This window comes from Euprymna scolopes, chromosome 7, assembly GCF_053919585.1.
Source record: "Euprymna scolopes isolate OS-2025 chromosome 7, ASM5391958v1, whole genome shotgun sequence".
In the NCBI taxonomy this organism is placed as follows: Eukaryota; Metazoa; Mollusca; class Cephalopoda; order Sepiida; family Sepiolidae; genus Euprymna; species Euprymna scolopes.
The window spans coordinates 116,688,286-116,707,524 of NC_136488.1; the positions used below are offsets into that span (position 1 = coordinate 116,688,286).

General features: G+C 33.7%; 1 long non-coding RNA gene across 2 annotated transcripts in view; it reads left to right on the forward strand.

Annotated features, from left to right (window-relative positions):
• LOC145279905 (uncharacterized) overlaps positions 1 to 19,239 on the forward strand; it is a 66,783-nt gene that overhangs the window by 9,760 nt on the left and 37,784 nt on the right. The window contains exon 1 of one of the 2 annotated variants that reach the window (XR_013868482.1): positions 17,462 to 17,592. The exons of the other annotated variant lie outside the window; for it this stretch is intronic. This is a non-coding gene — a long non-coding RNA (uncharacterized LOC145279905). Of the gene's footprint in view, positions 1 to 17,461; positions 17,593 to 19,239 lie in introns of those variants that run through there. 2 annotated transcript variants of the gene reach the window in all.

Genomic DNA, 19,239 nt, shown 5'->3' on the forward strand with positions numbered 1-19,239 from the left:
GTCTCATTTTCATCGCTGAGTGGCGGCTGCGTTTGTGATGTTGATCGAAGATCCTTGATGTGACGGGGCACTCGTCAACCCGCACCAATTGCGGGCTGATCACCTCAGTAATATGCCCAGTTCCATAGTGTGTGGTGCACTTGCCGCGGGACTTTTTAACCCAGACGACATCCCTCTCTTTGATACTCTCTTTCGTCACCTCCGGCTCAGGCATTGGGCTGGTCTCCATGCCTCTCACCCTGACGTGGTACCTGTACAGTGCTTCAGCTGGCGCGGTAGGGGGTGAAATGTCGTCTTTAGGGGTGACGTTATACCAATAGACCACCTCAGGCACCATAGACTCCTTCCTAGCTGCGATGGTCTTGACAGTCCTGTGGTTTCTCTCAATAATTCCATTCCCACTAGGCAACAAAGGGTCCGCACTGAATACTTCGTACAACGCTTGTTTTATCTGTTCCATTGTCACCTCATCCCCGAGCTGCTGGTACATGATATAAGCTCCCTTAGTGAGCCTCAATGGGATGATCATAGCTGGATCCTTAATTTTGCACAACCGGCAAATGCGCTCGGCCTTCTCCAGCCATTCAACCACCAAAGGACCAGCCAGGGACCTGTCAAACTCTGGTATCAGCTTCAGGTCGAATCTGTCCATGGTAAAAGATGTACGCCGAAATATCTTATTGTTGCAAAGAAAAAAAAAAGGGTACACAAAACCTCAGCTCACTGCAGCAGCGTCGTCCGTTGGTACTTTCCATAGACTCGTTTTCACGTCTGTCCCATCTGCTCCAGTGGTCTGTTTTTATAAAAGACAGAGTATTGCATATGTGCGTGAGAGCACACTAGATTCTGCGAAACTGTATTGTTATATAAGGTCGCAGGCACCATCTTGGACCCTTTTCAGCATCATGACGCTGCGTCGCCAAAGTGCACACCGAGGCCGTTTAAGAGGTAAGCCTGCATTCCCACAATTTTCACCACAGCCTACAACCCTCCCTTCTTTATTTGTGGTTACAAATATGCTTAAAATAATCAGCCGAAACTGAGCAAAATATATTCTATTGTGGGGAGGGTGAGGATTATAGATAAAACAAACAAACAAAAAATAAAACAATTGCGCACGTATCAGATTTTAAGGTTGAAAATCCGAATTTTGAATGTGTTTTATTTTTCATTGTTTGCGTTTGGATGCGTTAAATTCATTGAATATGTTAATAATAATTATTAACTTTCAGATTAGCAAAAGAAAATCTATATATTTTCATTATTTATGCGAAAAATACTACTTTTAAATCTTTGAAAAATAAATTAATAATTTTCTTTTAGTGATCCCAATATTGCTAGTATACTACAAAATAGGAAATGCTTTGAAGAATCGATACAAAAAAAGAAAATTCGATAAACAACTGCGCATTTTGCTAAAAATACGATAATTTCTTACGACAATTTCTTGTTAATTCACGTCTGGTAGACCAAGCGGGATACTAGATGCAAGAGTTGTTTTCAACACATACGAGCCTTTGAAAAAAGAATTAAACCCTTCACTTAATCGTTAAAAATACATGGCTAAATGAAATTTATTTAGGCCTATCAAGGCTTTCGTAGTTTATTTTTAACTATCATTAAATTTTGTTTTGTTTTTTAATTTCGCTATGGGAAATCTATAGAGTGATATAAAAAGTTGGAATTATTTGAAATTCAGGTGCTTATAATATTATATTTTTGCATATTCTAATAGCAAATTATCCTAAAGCTTATTTAAACAAAAAAAGAATTAATTGGTTCAAAAACCTTTTTTTTTTAAATATTTAAACGTTTTATCCATCGAGACAAAAATGTCAGGGAATTCACTGAGTTATGGTTTTGAAAAATGTTTAATTTAAAATTCTATAAAAAATAGTAAAATAAGTTTTATATCATTCTGCTTTTCATATGATAAAATTCGGGCTTTTATCTTTCTGGAAAAAAGTTTATTCAACAATAATGGATTTTACTAGAGTTTAATTCGTTTAAAAAAAAAAAAAAAAAAAAAAAACTACTTTTTTTTTTTTTTTTCGAATTCTCTTTTATAACAAAAATCCCTTCATTCAGATTTCACATTGCGATTTGTCAAACGAAAGTAAAACAATGTAAATATAATTTTTATTTAGTTGAAAATTATCTCTATTTATATATATATATAGAAGGAATTTTTTCTCCGTGTGTGGGTGTGTTTTAAAATGTTCGATTCTTATGCAACTGAGTCTTACTCAGTCTGAGCAAGAGAGATTAGAAGTTTAAAGTCTTAAAATGACTTGAATACCATTATTAAATTTACATCTAATCTTCACGACCTTTTCATTAAATTTAGTGAAATTTGTTTGGGAAGAGGGTGAATATTTCATAGAGTTTCAATCATGTAAAGTTGTAATTTTGGTTTCATGAAGCAACATGCATGAAAATGCAACAAAATAGGTGAGATTTTTTAGTGATAATTATTGTAAAATAGAACGAGATTATCGCAATAAATGACAGCTAATTTCCAAAAGTAAAAATAAATAAATAAATAACCAGCATTGTTTTTATTTTACCTGCTCAGTGAGTTTTTTTTTTTTTTTTTTTTTTCAGCGTAGTTAGTGAATGCCTTTTGTTTAAGTAGCTTCTTTGCTATTTAATTTCGGTAAATTTTCCGGTTAGGTCCACCTCCACCTCCACAATTTTCTTTTAAATGACGACTTTTACTGGTTTTCGGCTATGCTGAATACGAAAATCGCCTTGCAATTTTGCAGAAATAATTAGTTATCGAGATATAAAAAGTTGTATTATGCATTGTATTCTTTGGCGGCCATCTTTGTTACGCGCGTAGATTTGTTTATGGCGCACGCACGTAAAAACGATGGCCGCCAAAGAATACAATGCATAATACAACTTTTTATATCTCGATAACTACTTATTTCTGCAAAATTTCAATGCTATTTCCGTATTCAGCATAGTAGAAAACTTGTAACAGTCGTCATTTAAAAGAAAATTGTGGAGGTGGACCTAATCTAAACAAATACCTTAATTTCAATTCACTGTTTGAATTGATTGAAATGAAACTAATCGATAAGAAAAACAAAATAATGAATCAATAAAGAGATAAAACTTATCTATGAGAACAAAATTAAATTACTGCTGTTAATACTACTACTGTTACTACTAACAATGCTATTATTAATAATAATAGGATATTTTTTTTATCGATTAAAAGTGAAAAATTCTTTTCTTTCTTTTTCCTATCCAAATATTAACTACTATTAAAAACCTTTGAAGATATGCAACGTGGCCTTATTTGCAAATATTAAAATGTTAATAATAAACTAGACAAAATACTGTTAGAAATTCGCTCAATATATGTTACTGTGACATAAGTTGACATGTATTCGGTTGTTTTCTAACAGTATTTTGTCTAGTTTATGATTTATAATACCTTTTCCCAAACGTACCCTCTCCGAGAGAGAGAGTCGGCTGCCATTTTGAATTGTCCAATACATCGGTAAACACTGCATGTTTTTCGAGCTGAATAAACATGTTACACTGAATAAAAACACAAAAAATATATCCAGTTAGGTAGAAAAGTAACTTATCTTGCGTTTGATAACATTTATTTGTTCTATATTTGTTTTTTGACAACTTTTTCGAATCTATGTGTACAGTAATACAAACCCATATAAACTACTATTAAAAACCTTTGAAGATATGCAACGTGGCCATATTTGCAAATATTAAAATGTTAATGTGTGGTGACATAACAAAACGCTGCTATTTTAAATTTGGCTCAATTTAGTAAAACAAAGGCTCAATTCAAGAGTCCACCACATTATTTTTATTATTTGTCCAATTCTGAAAAAAAAAAAAAAAATAGAAATAAAAACATGAAGACTCTCCTTTTATAAATAAAAGGTCAAAAGTTAAGGTCAACATTAGGTGTGTGTTTTTGTTTGACCTCTAAATTAAACACAAAATGTATAGATCACATTTTAAACCTATCTAAAATAGTATAATAAAGTTTTGCGAGTTTGAAAATAACTGAGATATTTGTAACTTTGTTACTATTCTCTAATATTCATATAATGTTAAAGGTTAGCAGACCATGTCTTCAGAGGATTTTGACTGAGAGATATAAAATAATTGCTATTCAATTTCTAGCATGAAGATCTTAAGTGTGCCAAATTTAAAGAAAAAAAAAACGTTTCTGTAATTCTCACTCTCACTAAGAATGGAAATAAAAAGTCTAATTAGATGTGGATGTCATTAGTCCACCACATGCAAAAGCTAATCTCTCTGACTGTCAGTATAAATTTAGGCAATACCGTTCTACTGAAGATATTTTAATAGTCATCTCTAACCACATATACCATGTACTAGATAAAGTGGGGGAAGCCAAAGCTGTAGCCCTTGATATATCTAAGGTCTTTGGCAAAGTTCGGCATGAAGGGTTCCTAATGAAAATTAAATCATACAGTATTACTGGATGAATGCTAAATATACTTAGATCCTCCTTAGACAAAAGGAAGATTCAGGTTGTCTTTTGTTGATGTAGAAAGATGTTCTTGCTGTGAATGTCTTAAAGGTTTAAAAGGAGGAACCAGAAATTTGTGTTCAGTTAAGCACTTTCTATGGAAATGACGATTGAGCAGAGAAAAACTAGTGATGTCTCTTCTATGAGAAAGGGGCTGTAAATGACAGAAAAGACCACCCTCACTAAATTTTGAAGATGTGGCAGCAGTACTCCATCTTGAGATGTAATCTTCAACAACAGACGTTTTCCTTGCAACATGAATGAAAAAAATGCGGACATAAAAATTTTAAGTACAATTTCTCAATGATAAAATTGTGTTGTTAATCTTATAAATCGTTTCCACATGTTGAAGCTAAATGAAGTAAGCAGACAATTTCATTCTAATGCGTTTTATATAAATTATGTTTTGTTCATTCATTTCTTTTACACAAGCACTTGTCGGGTAACTATGCTGTATTTTTAAAAAACATTACTCTTTTTTAGGCCATCAGGAAAAAAACAACACAAATTAGTTGCAAAAAAAAATCAAAAACAATGTTGTTCTATTCGCTAAGCATTTAAGTAGTTACGTACAACTTGGAAATCTAACTACTTCAATTGTTAGATCGCTATTTGCACCAGTGAATTCTGCTAGCTGCCACTGCCAGACAATGCAAGACAGTGGAATCCAGATGCTTTCAATTTAGCCATTGTCACTAGTGCTCACAATTTTCTTGAACCGAGAATGATGACCACTATCAATAGCCACCTCTATCTGTTTTCTGTGTTATTATTTTTTTTAGCTGTTTATCAGTAGTCAGTAATTTACGTGACTCACATGCAATAATGCTCTAGATAATCAAATGTTATTTCGTTTCCATGAAGGAGGAACTGTAGCTGTTCTAGCTTTGTGTCATATTTCCACCAGATAACGCCAGTACACAGGTCCTGCTTATATATATATATATATATATATATATATATATATATATATATATATGTCTGTGTGTGAGTGTGCGAAACTTCACTAACACACTTCTCTCTGAATATTTTGTTTACAGACTTGAAACTTGATACATAGGGTATTTGAACCTCAGGAACACTTTCAATTTGGTTTTTAGCCTGTAGAAATAGCTGCTAAGGGGTTAAAGTTGAAAAAAAAAACAGTTGACCTTGGCAAGAGTAAATCGATTAACTTCTCAGCATACATACATGTACATTTTTAACTTTAACTTGCTTAATTTTTAGCTTTTTTACCCATCTGGCGATAGAGTAGGCATCAACAATGAAAGCTGAAGCACTAAATAACTTAAAATAAGAAAAACGTTAAAAACGGTACATATGCATTTAACTTAAGCAAGTAGTGCCGAGTGATTAACTTAGAACAAGATGGTGAACATTTTTTGGAGGTTTGGGTGTACCGAGTTTCAACAAGTAAACACTTTAAACTAAGTTAGGTCAAAGAGTATGTAGCAGAAATAAATAGAACTCTTTTCTTGTGCGTCAGTGTCTCCCCTAACTGTGCGATATGGCACATACTGACCAATCAGAGGCATAGCGCAGGGATCTTCCTTACCCCCTTAAGGAACTATAACTGCTTCCATCCCGGACAAGAAAAACTCTTCCTTTATCCAGCGAGACGTCAAAGAGAGCTGACCTATTTCCTCACTCTCTCACTCTCTCTCTCTCTCTCTCTCTCTCTCTCTCTCTCTCTCTCTCTCTCTCTCTGCCTACATCAGTATCGACTGTCCCCACTTGGCCGGGATCAAAGTGTAGTATCTGTTCCGACAGATGCTGCAAGCAATGACTAGCTATGACTAGCAAAGACCATATGTGGGGGTAACCCCACATATCTGAACTTGGTCAAGGTAGGGATCACCCTACAGACCACAGTTACTATCCAGCTCCCATTTCCCACCTTTCGGGAGCAGGATCCCCCTTTCCCTCCCCCCTCCCTCTCTCTCCACATTAAAAAACGGCCTTGTGCCTAATTTGCTCAGTGGGGAAGCAAATAAATACTGTCCCCACTTGAGAATAACTACCGGGCAAGGCAGACGAGTTCTATCCCAACTATATCCTAATGGTATCTCGCCTTACTTCAATAAACCTTTTCCTTGCAAGTTTTACGAAGTCGTTTGTTCGTTTATTCAGTAGCTTGTGTTGAAATATTTAATGCCCGAAAAGCATTAACTCCACTCCCTAAAAGTAACTTATGGTGGCTATACTAATCAATGCCAAAAATTTTTTTTCAAGCATTTATTACAATAGACAAAAAAACGAAAAGGTTAAATATACAATAAATAAATGTGACTAAAGGCAAGATAAATTAAAAGTAAAAAAGAAAAAAAAAGATCAAATATATATTTTTAAATAAAGCAGTACAAAGAGATTATTTGACTTTGTGTGTTCATTGAAAGGGTTAATTATCTCCTGTGACACTGTCGATGGAGTACCATATGACCTAACTTTTCTGAAATTGAAAACGTGCCTCTAATTTCAGACCCCTCTCCGCTATTTTCACCAAATAAATATCGATTGAAAACACATTTTATGACCGTTCTTGAAGGAAATATTGTTTTTAAAAGAAACTACACCCCATGCTGTAATATTAATTTTTTTTTTTTTTTTACTTACTTACTTACTGTTATTTTGAAACAGATAAAATTGATTTTTCTAAGTGTTCGTGGTATTTTGTTTAATTTTCTATTTTTGAGCTATTATCGAGATTTCTAAGATGTGATCCTTTCATGTCGAATATTTTTTCTTGTTCTCACATAACACTCAATGAAATGAACATGTCTCATTAAAAAAATCACTTAAATTGATCAAGTAGTCTTTTATTTTACGAAGAAATTCATATTTTATGACTAATCAGGACGTAATGTTTTACATGATCATGATTTACAAATAAGGGTGAGACAACTCAATTCGAACTATGGCGATCAAAATAAACCTTATAATAGACACAATTTCCCATTTAAATCTCTAAAAATTATTAAAAAATGTGTGAAACTAAACATGTATTAAAACTACCAAGATGTGATCCATTCATGTCAAACTTTTTCTCTTCTTCTCACGTAACACTCGACGCTACTTGTTTTTGGGAACTGAATAAACGCTTTAAAATAAGTAAAAATACTAAAATCATATCCACCTCCTTTAGATTCCTTTATAATAAAAAGAAAATTAAATAAAATGCAACATTAAGAACAATACCAAAGAATAGCAATCAACTCGAACTACCTTTTTCACATGTATGAAAAAAAATTGATTTTTATTTACAACATATATAGATTTGATATAGAGATGGAATATAGATTCTCTTTTTGGTTGCTCAGATCATTATTAAGTCAGTTAAGGATAGCGTTTACCAATGTGTAATTAAAGTCCATACTTTTTAGAGAATGTTTAGAAATATTTTGTACATATTTAGTGAAGACAGTTTGAAATAAATCCTGTGTCAGGATAAAAAAGGAAAACTCGGAAGAAAATTGTTCATGATTACTTGATAAGGTAAAAATTCCCAGTAAGGGTAGTCATCCACATGCGATAATTCTGGGGAGCACGAAATCCATAGTAAAACCTTTTGCATCTTACGATGGAGCTAGCACCAAATAAAGAAAGTCGCAACCTGATTTGTTTTTTCCACAAAACGGTATTTATAGTCTGGATTACAACATTCTCGAAAGTTCTGGATTGTTTATGGTATCCATACATGCAAAGACAAAAGTTAGTCTGCATAGTATTTACACAGGCTCAAGATGGAGGATGCATTTGACACTATTTGTTTTACATAGGTGATAATAAAATAAAATATTATAATTAACTTTTTAAGCACTTTAGTCTTAAAATATTGTGTAAGCCCTTTTGTATTTAGACCATTTCTTTACTATTTTACAAATATATCGATTTGAAAGCAATTGTTAGTGAAAATGTTAGAAATAAATATTCTTGAATTAGTTTAGACTTCAAAAATACTGGTACCATTTTACAGTTCTAGCATATTTTCGAAAGGTTTCACATAAAATATTTTGTAATACATCTTAAATGTTATAATTAAGTATTTTTAAGCTTTTGAGAGTAACAACGCAGTAAATGTGATAATTGCATTACAAATCTTCATTGAACAAAATCTCCATTAAGCTAATCAGAGAAAGTTAGTGTGTAGTATAAAAAGCTGAACACAGCATCTTTCTACATCTTTCCTAGAGAACACGCATGCTTGCTTTACAATCCAACCCGCACCATTTTTGGGGTCTGAAATATTCTTTCATCCCTACCCAATGCACGTGGGTATGCCCTGAAAAGCTAATTCTGGTCCCTAGTGAAGAAGGCCCTGACAAATGAATAAGACTTTTATTAATGTCTAGATACAGTGTCCAGTGAAGCTTATATTGCTCAACAAACGCTTAAACACACAGCATTTTCCTGCATTTTTCCAAGAGAACACATATGTTTGCGTTACAGTGTCCAACGAAGCATATACACGTCGCTCAAAAACCGCATGAGTAGAGTTCATAGACGTATACATTGAAAACTATCTGACCTGTGTTCAAACTTCTCTTTGTAAAGAGTCTTTAATGCCTATCCATATTTCAAAGCTAAACGTTGAAATGAATGATACCTGTATTTGAACCTAAAACATTGTCTTCATTTCCCAATAAGATTGTGGAAGATAGAACCTTATGAAAAAGACAATGCAAAATAAAGCCTTTGCAAAGAATGAGAGTTCTATGAAACTGAGAATGTTTTAGTGAAAGCAAGAAGAAATTGAGTACTCATATTTATTTTGATTGTAGGCTGTATGAAAGAAACAGATAAAAGAGAAAGAAAAAGGCTGCTAGGTTTTTTGTAGAATACACACAAATTAGGGACTTAGTATTTCATATTACAAGTTAAGGGCTTGACATATAAATGGAGCTACTAGTAAAAACTTCATATTTTGTCAAATAGCACATGCCAAAATATAATCAGGTTATTACGTTACAAATACTATTATTTAAGTTAAGATACTGTGTAAGTTTTAGAAGAATGAAAAAATTTAAATCTGTGTTTTATAAAGGATTGCTTTCTCAAACTAACTTCCAAACTAACCTATCAACCAAACTTTCTGATGAAAAAAAGTACTGTTCAAGGAAAGCAATGGCGTGATAAGTATTGTTTTGACTCTGCTCTGTCAAAAACAATGGTTAGAATTTAAACACGCTCATACTGATACAAATGATGCTGAATGCTCAGATTGACCAAATTATTATCCTAAAAAAATCAATGAAAAAGTCCACAAATTCGTTCTGGCCAATTATAAATTAAAGTTCCATGAGATAGCAGACGAGTTGAAGATATTTCCATTTTACATACAAATTTATCAGTAAGAAAGCTGTCTTCAAATTGGCTGCTGTTTTTGCAATGTGTTGACGATTTAAAGCATTGTTTGTAACTGTTTCAATGCAACAAAAAATGTGTTGCTTGCATCAATAAAGTGATGAGGATGAAACATTGATTCACCAATCAGCAAGTGAAAACTGTCCAAAGACACAAACATCAGTAGTCTGTGTTTTGAGATGCAAGCTATTTTGTTCATTGATCACCTTAAAAAATGATAAATCATCAATAACGAATTATTATATAATATCATTGGCATATTTGATGGAAGAAATTATCAAAAATTGCCAAATATAAAGAAAAAGTTCTCTATTACGAAAACAATACACTGTATCAAAATTTGATTACAATAATGGCAATTAAGTGCACATTGAATTGCTTTCACACCTACCTATTTTCCAATTCTGCCTCCCTTCAGTTTTTACAGACCTCAAAAGAATTCTCTAGGGAAAGAGATTTGGATCTAATTAAATGATATTGAAAACTGAGGCATATTTTGAGATAAATGACAACTTATTCTACAAAAAAGGTATGAAATTGTTAAAGAAACGTTTGAATGAGTATCTCACATTTGAAGGAGATTAATTTGACATATAAAGCCGAATTTTGCCTAAAATTTGTTGTTTTATTAATTAAACCTAAAACTTATTGAGTGATATGCTAATTGGTATAAATAAACTGCTGATTTAAGTTTCTGTCCCATTAGGTATCAGTACCTAAAACAATATTCATTGTAGCAGGTATTTCAAACAACATAACTAATACAATGAGAAATAGTTTAGCATTTTTCAATGCTTTTTGATGAACTTGACAAAATTTCTGATATAAATAAACAAATAAATTTATGTAAATGATTTTTTTAAATAACTAACTTTGAAACTTGTCAAAATAATTATTTGTTTTAACTAGTTCTATGTATGTTTTCTACAAACCAAAAAGTTGGACGATTTGCTTTTTAAATAAAATAAAAACGTTATATGAAATTAATGACATTCCACATTTTAACTTTCAGACATTTTCAAGCATTTTCACAAAAATCAAATTTATGTAAAATAAAATGTTAATTTCAAGATTATTAACTTTTGGTATTATTGTTGATGAAGATACTCAGCTAAAGCATGTTCACACCTTTAAAAAATAATATTATGCCTTTATAGGCCATTATGTATGAACATTCTGAAAAACTTGTGTAAAGAACACTATTTTAAAATTAAACACCATTTTAGAATTTAGATTAAGGGATCAGTTTAACGTGTAAGTTTAATGTAAAATAATTACTCCCTTTCTCGTCAGATAGCATTTGAATGACATCTTATATCTTATATTGATACTCTATAGCTGACTGAGATAGCTTCCATACATTTATATCAGATATACCTCTGCATTCCATATTCAAAAAAGAATGTGTCATCCATAGTATCAGACCTGATGGTTAATTGTCAGTATTGACTGCTTTATATCCTCCAAAAATTCCAGCAAAAACCTAACAGCCAGCCATGGTTTTCTCCAGAATGTGCTGCTGCCATTGCCCAAAGAAATCACTTTTTTCTATTGCTTTTAATGAAATAGATGTACTGAGACTAAAGTCGCATTCAGGACTGCCAACAACCACTCTAAAAGAGTAATAAACAATGTGAGAGAGTTGTATGCTCAGTCTGTCAAGTCCAAAGTAGCTAAACAGCAGCTTGGTATCCACTAGATTTGGCAAATAACAGAATCCTGAACAGAAGCGTGTGCTCTACCCCAACCATCATCAATAAACCCGATGTAATCTCATCAGCATTGGAAAAAGCCAAACTCTTTCAGTTTCAGTTGAAATGTCTTTGGGAGGCTCTGTTTTGACAAGCTTCTGGGTCTGACCTTTACTCCTGATCTGAAATGAAACACAATCAAATCCATCCATTGTCAAGGTTACTGGAAAAATGTTTGAACCATTCGACCACTCCAGTAGATATCTCATTGCCAATGCAATTCTCTAACTGGATAAGAGCCAAGTACGTCCAAGGATGGAGTACAGTTGCCTCATCTGGGCAGGAGTTGCTAGAAGCATCTTATCCTGCCTTGACTAAGTTCAAAATAGATTTTGTAGCCTAATAGGGGATGCCATTTCTCTTCCCTGCAACCTCTTTCCCACAGAAGAAACATTGCCTGCCTGTCTCTGCTCTATCTTTATTTTCATGGCAAGTGCTCATCTGAGCTCCAGTCTTTGGTCCCCCCTTGCAAAACCATGAAAAACACTTGTCTAACTGAAACTACTATCAATAATTTCCCCCACTCTTTATCTGTGCCGTAACCTAAACGTGGATTCCATAAACAAAGCTTCTTTCTTAGAACTGCATGCCTGCGGAACTCTGTCCCATTTACCTGCTTTCCATCTTCAAATCCAATGTAAACAAGTTCTTGATGAGTCGTCCACTTAAGTAATCCAATTTACCAAATTTAGACTATTAACGATTACTATGATATTGTTCAATTGACTACTGTACACTCATTAACCCTTATTAACCCTTATCCTCGAGTGGCCTCTGGGCCTTAATAAATGGTGACTCCTTTGTAAAAAAAGAAAAAATCTAATCATTCTAGTTAAATCTCAGAAGTAAACTATTCCTTAATTTTTTTAGTGGAGGTTAATGATAGGGTTAAGTGTTTGTGGTTGAATTAATATTTTTTTAAAACGCTCCTCCCCCAAAATTTATCTCCCTTAGCTAAAAAAAATCTAGTTATATACTCTTAAAAGGCTATTTATACAGACGGCCGGCTTAACATGTGTGATAAATTTACATTAAATTTATATACAAAATGAATCATTCACTCTAAATTTCAGAATATTGTTTGCTTTTTTTTCAATAGGTAATCACCTGAAAAAAGAAGAGTTTCATTTTGGGGTGAATGGGATCTAGCTGAGGGTACTCATCTATAAACTTATTGACAATTAATTTGAATATAACATTTTCAAATATTCTTTAAAGCCCTCTGGTATGCCTTCAAAAATAATATGTAAACTGTAGAAATGTATTATTAATGTTCCTTAATGCAAGTGCATTTATCTAAAAAAAATAATAATTTTCCCCAAAAGCATATATAAAAAGGTAATGATTTCAATTCTACAATGTCTTTAAGTTACTGCTAAGAAAACAATATGAAATTAAAAAAAACAAAAAAAAAACGATGCAAATATTTAGGAGCTAACATCTCCAATATACCATCTCTTTTTCTTTATATAAAGATATTTTTCCATTTGATCCCCTTTTTTGGTCTTTTTGTTCCTAAAAGTTTCCAATTTGACTTTTTTTTTTTTAATTTGGTTTAAACATTTATTTTTTTTAATCTGGCCACCCTGATTGCCAGGAGCCAGAAGTATTTAACTTCCGTAATTCCCTTTTCATTTTCTCACAAACATAGGTCTTGTGCTTTCTTATTTAAAAAAAATAATTTTGTAATCTCTATCCCTATTTTTAAAGGTAAGTTGATATGATTAATGTTTAGGTTTCTGATGTAGCATGTAAAAGTATTCCAATTTGTAAAAAATAAACAAGTTAATGGGTAATGTTGCATAAAACCAGACCCTAAGTTTCAAACATGGCGACTGGTATGTCAATTGAGTTATGGAAGCACAAAATAAATACAATATTTCTGTTATTCTTTAAAACTGATTACTTTTAGGCGAAATATTAAGATATTAGCAAATGTGTATTTCAGCAGCGTAAATTATTTGACAGACAAAAATTTATAAAAATTATTTATTTTTATATAAAACGCATTAAATCCTGTGAGAAATTAATCTCACATACTCAATACTCCTTGGCTGAAGCAAAAATAATTCCACAATTACAAAACACCACACCTTTAAACTCAAAATTTATTCAGTTATAACATCAAAGAAAGGTTATTGGTCCGGGTACAGTCCTTGCAAAATGGTGGGTCAGTTTTGCCTCACCAGAAGTTAACTCCTTTTGTTGGCATGGTAGCGTGGGTTTCCTTCAAAAAGGTCCATGATACTTCATGGTGTTCTCGGTGTTACAAGATGAGATCTTGCCCTGATGTGAGAAACGGAAGTTGTTGTCGTCTCGAGTGATGTGAGAGACCGGTCACACATGTCGCCACAACACACCACTTACTATGAACTTTTACTACGACAGCAGTCATTTCGGGATGCCACAAAATCCATCTGGACCTTTGAACCAGGTAACGATGTAAACCGCTTTATTAGTGACCTTAACAAGGCTTATACCATACATGTTAAGCTGGAGTTAAGGGAATATTCTGCAATGGAGAAGGAGTTTGTCAAACTGGCAAAACAGCTCCTTAACGAAGGTATCTTTCAGCAGATGGAGGACTCAAAACAGTCCACATCATCATTCAAGGGCCTAAAGGCTTACCTCATCTCCACCCATGGTAGCCAAATGACAAGTTTTCAGTATCTGAGCAGAGCGTGGGACCTTCAGCGCCATGAGGGAGAGAAGTTCACTGATTTTGCAGGCTGACTGGAAAACACAATCCGAGAGGCTACAGTCCACATCATGGCTAAATTCAAGTCAAACAATCAAAATGCTGAGATGTCAGCTGAAACAGCTTTTTCCCTAATGGGGGCCATGCTCATGAGCGAAAAGATCAAGGCATGGGCACCCAACATCTACCCACACCTCGTGAAAACCATGGACAGACACTACACTACGGGCGGTATAGCCAGCGATGCACAATGCTATCTTGATCGTGGCATCAAAACGGACATTACCACCACCAATAAAACCAATGCATTAATGGCGAGCCACCCTATACATTCCAACAAACCGTATAGCCTCAAAAGTGACGAGATATTAGCCGACGTAAAGCTACAGTTACTAGAGTTGAACAAGCAACTGCGCCGAACGCATGGGCACAATCTATCCATTGGCAATAGGAACGATCGGACCGGCCCCTCCTCCAATATGAAGCACAACTCGGCAAGAACCCGGCCAACAGGCAGTATGCAGAAACTTTTTACAAGGTTGTGCATGCTTCATGGGCGACAGGTGTTCGTATTTTCACCCTCCCCATGCTGAAGCACACATAGCGACCACTGACACCGGTTTACCTGGAACAGATAGTGATCAGAACAGCTGTGAACATGTGACACTCTTCAACGAACTGGATTTTCAGTTGGGACCGAGTGAGATGTGATTGCTCGCTTCCAGGTCCTCGACTCCACTAAGCATCATCAAACATTTAACTTCCAAATCCAACCTGATCTCCGATCCCCCCTTGTCCTGATCAACCTCAGCAGCAATGGCATTATGTCCTCCAATATGGGCATGTTGGATTCTATCACATACTGTTCCGCTCTCTACAGCTTTCAATCCAAAGAAGCTGAATCACATCCTCGCACACAGCAACCAAGCTATTTCCAATGAGGAACCACAGGTCACAGCAAGATGTGGGTTGACTCTCAACGAAAAACTCCACTGGCTGAAACAAACTATGGGCCTATCACTTCCGGACCATCATAACCGTAGTGAATTAGAAGCTACCGCTGATTTACTCATTAACTATGCGGACATCCTTGGCACCGATGATAATAAAAGGGGCACTTTCATCAGACCCATACGGATTCCAACCAACGGCCAGTTCAGGAGCCAAAAACAACATCCTATAACCCAAGCGACAATCCTAAGAGATTCAACAGTCCCGGTTTCGCTGTTGATAAGAAAACTGGAAAAATCCGAGTGCTTGTGAACTTTAAGAGAACCCTCAACAAGGTATTAGTCGATCTTGACCCATATCCAATGCCTACCATTCACTCCACTTTCAACAAAATTAGTGAAGGTAACAGGTACTTCTTGATGCTCGACCTTGAACTTGATCACCATAAAACAGCCTTTACTTGGAAAGGACGTTGTTTCCAATACACCCATCTAGCCTTTGGTTTAACATCCACTGGTCAAATCTTTTCCCGGTGCATAGCCGATGTTCTAGACACAGTGGCTTCACACGCAAATATATCATCATATATCGATGATAATCTTGTACATGCCAAAACCTTTGGGGAATATATAACCACGCTGGAACAGTTATTTATCACTCTTTGCAAGTTTGGATTAAAACTAAACCTGGAGAAATGCATTTTCCTTGTATCCAAAGCAAAATTCCTCAGCCGCATCGTGAATAGCGACGAGTTCAAGGCTGACCCCGAATACGTATGTGCCATCATCGACATGAAATCCCCGACAACGAGAAAGGAGTTACAAAGTCTCGTTGGATGCCTCATATGGATTCGACAATCCATCAAGACACGCTTATATAAGAGCATCCGAATGGATATGTTCTCCAATCTGATGGCCCCCCATAAACGAACTAAACAAGCCTGGACGGACATTCGTCTGGACCGAAAGTGCCAACAAAACCTTCGAGAAAATTAAGAAACGCCTTGCTTCACCACCAATCATCTCATTCCTCAACTTCTCCGGACTCTTTACCCTCACCACTGATGCCGGAAATTATTCTCTAGAGTAGATAAACTTAGGACTTTATAAAAAAAAAAAAGCTAGAATTTTTTTTTTTTTTTAACAAAAAAAAAAAAATGTAAATTAGATATTGTTTACACATAGAAACGTTACGACTTTTATTCTATAGATAGGCACTCGACCAAGTCATCCGGAAATAGAAATCTCCTGTCACTCTAGTAAGCCATATGCTAGCTAACAGTTGATAAAAAAACCGCTGGCGGAATCTCTAGTGCAAAAACGTTAAGTATTTTTATTTTTTATTTTTATTTTTTATTTTTTTGTCTAAACTAATCCTAAATGTTTTGTTACATTGTTTTAAATTTACTTTTCGTGTTTTATGTATTTTGTCTGTATTTCTCCTGTCTTTTTGTCTGTATTCCGTCTTATCCGTCCCCCCCCCCATCCTGCTACAAAGCTGAACGATGAAAACAAACAATCAAAATGCCGGCAACTAACGAAAAAAAAAAAAAAAAATGCCGGAAATTATTCTCTAGAGTAGATAAACTTAGAACTTTATATAAAAAAAAAGCTAGAATTTTTTTTTTTTTTTTTTTTAGCAAAAAAAAAAAAATGTAAATTAGATATTGTTTACACATAGAAACGTTACGACTTTTATTCTATAGATAGGCACTCGACCAAGTCATCCGGAAATAGAAATCTCCTGTCAATCTAGTCAGCCATATGCTAGCTAACAGTTGATAAAAAAACCGCTGGCGGAATCTCTAAAGCAAAAACGTTAAGTATTTTTATTTTTTATTTTTTTGTCTAAACTAATCCTAAATGTTTTGTTACATTGTTTTAAATTTACTTTTCGTGTTTTATGTATTTTGTCTGTATTTCTCCTGTCTTTTTGTCTGTATTCCGTCTTATCCGTCCCCCCTCCTGCTACAAAGCTGAACGATGAAAACAAACAATCAAAATGCCGGCAACTAACGAAAAAAAAAAAAAATGCCGGAAATTATTCTCTAGAGTAGATAAACTTAGAACTTTATATAAAAAAAAAGCTAGAATTTTTTTTTTTTTTTTTTTTTTAGCAAAAAAAAAAAAATGTAAATTAGATATTGTTTACACATAGAAACGTTACGACTTTTATTCTATAGATAGGCACTCGACCAAGTCATCCGGAAATAGAAATCTCCTGTCAATCTAGTCAGCCATATGCTAGCTAACAGTTGATAAAAAAACCGCTGGCGGAATCTCTAAAGCAAAAACGTTAAGTATTTTTATTTTTTATTTTTTTGTCTAAACTAATCCTAAATGTTTTGTTACATTGTTTTAAATTTACTTTTCGTGTTTTATGTATTTTGTCTGTATTTCTCCTGTCTTTTTGTCTGTATTCCGTCTTATCCGTCCCCCCTCCTGCTACAAAGCTGAACGATGAAAACAAACAATCAAAATGCCGGCAACTAACGAAAAAAAAAAAAAAAAGGGCACTTTGTAAACACTGTTTTTTTTTTTAAATAAAAAAAATAATATTGTTATTATTTTTTAAACAACTTTAATAGTTTATTTTGGAAGTATATTCCATAAAGAAAATAAACAACCCACTTTAAAAAGAGAAATTACGAGTTTTTTTTTCATATTTTATTCGCAGTTTTGTATTAGAGAAGTCAAAAATTCCCCCAAAATTCTGACCAACTAAACAGCAAATCTGCCAAATATTTTATATAGGAATTTATTTTCATAATACTAACGCAAAATTTAATAAAGTATTATTTTAGTAAAATATACGTAAAAAAATAAATTGTTTGCAAAAGTTTCACAAATTCTGACGGAAGTTCGGACTATATTTTTTTTGTTACTCGAGGTTTTCACCTGACACCAGGGTTGCCAATTTAGCGGACTTCCCGCTTGATCTGGAGAGTTTGTTTGAAATCTAGCGGGTAAATTTTGGATCTAGCGGCTAGCGGTTTTATCCTCTAAAATCTGGAGATTACGTTTTGAAGAAATTGAAACCGGAAAAAAAAAAAAAAAAAAAAAAAAAAAAAAACGCAAACATTAATTAGTAAGATACACATTGCTAACGGCGGCCAGGTCAAAACAAGTCTAAAAAAAGTTCAGTGTTTTAATATTCAACTGTAAATTTTGCCAAGTAGGTGTGAAGTGAACACTTCCAAATAGATAAGGGTTCAGGTCCTGTATGTTCTCTTATTGGTACGTCCTGGCAGGACGTACCAATAAGAGAACATACAAATTAAACTGAAAGAGTCAATGATAAACATCCGGAAATCCCTAACTTGGGGTCTTGTGGCCCCGTTTGTTTTATTTTTTTATCGCCAAGATAGGTTAGTTCAGGCTTATATTATTTTTTAACTAGCATTTTTTTTATTCTTTATTTTTAGCAAAATTATTTTTTTAAATAGGATTTTAAAAGTTAAATTAGGTTTGTTTTACTATACACATAGATTCGAAAAAGTTGTTAAAAAACAAACATAACAAATAAATGTTATCAAAGGCAAGATAAATTACTTTTCTACTTATATGGACAAGTTTTAGTCCTGTTGAAACTGAAAATCATTCTGACAACTTATCAGAATATCTTAAATTTTAATGGTAAAAAGTAATTTAGTAATACTGTAACTTGTGATAATCATTTGGGGAAAAAAAACAAATGATTAAAACAAATTGTTCATGAATTACATTGTTTTTTTTTTTTAAGATTTGAATTCTTGAATATAAATAATGATGTTACAAATAATTTAAATAACATTAAGGTTAACCTGTACGGATAGGGTCCCGACTCGTTCTGAGTTCAGGGAAAAAGTTGTTTGCCGTAGGCGGTGTCGAGGCGTAAAATTACCCCTTCAATAAAGTGCCGAGTTAACATAAGAAAAAAAACTTCAAATAATTAGAATTTTT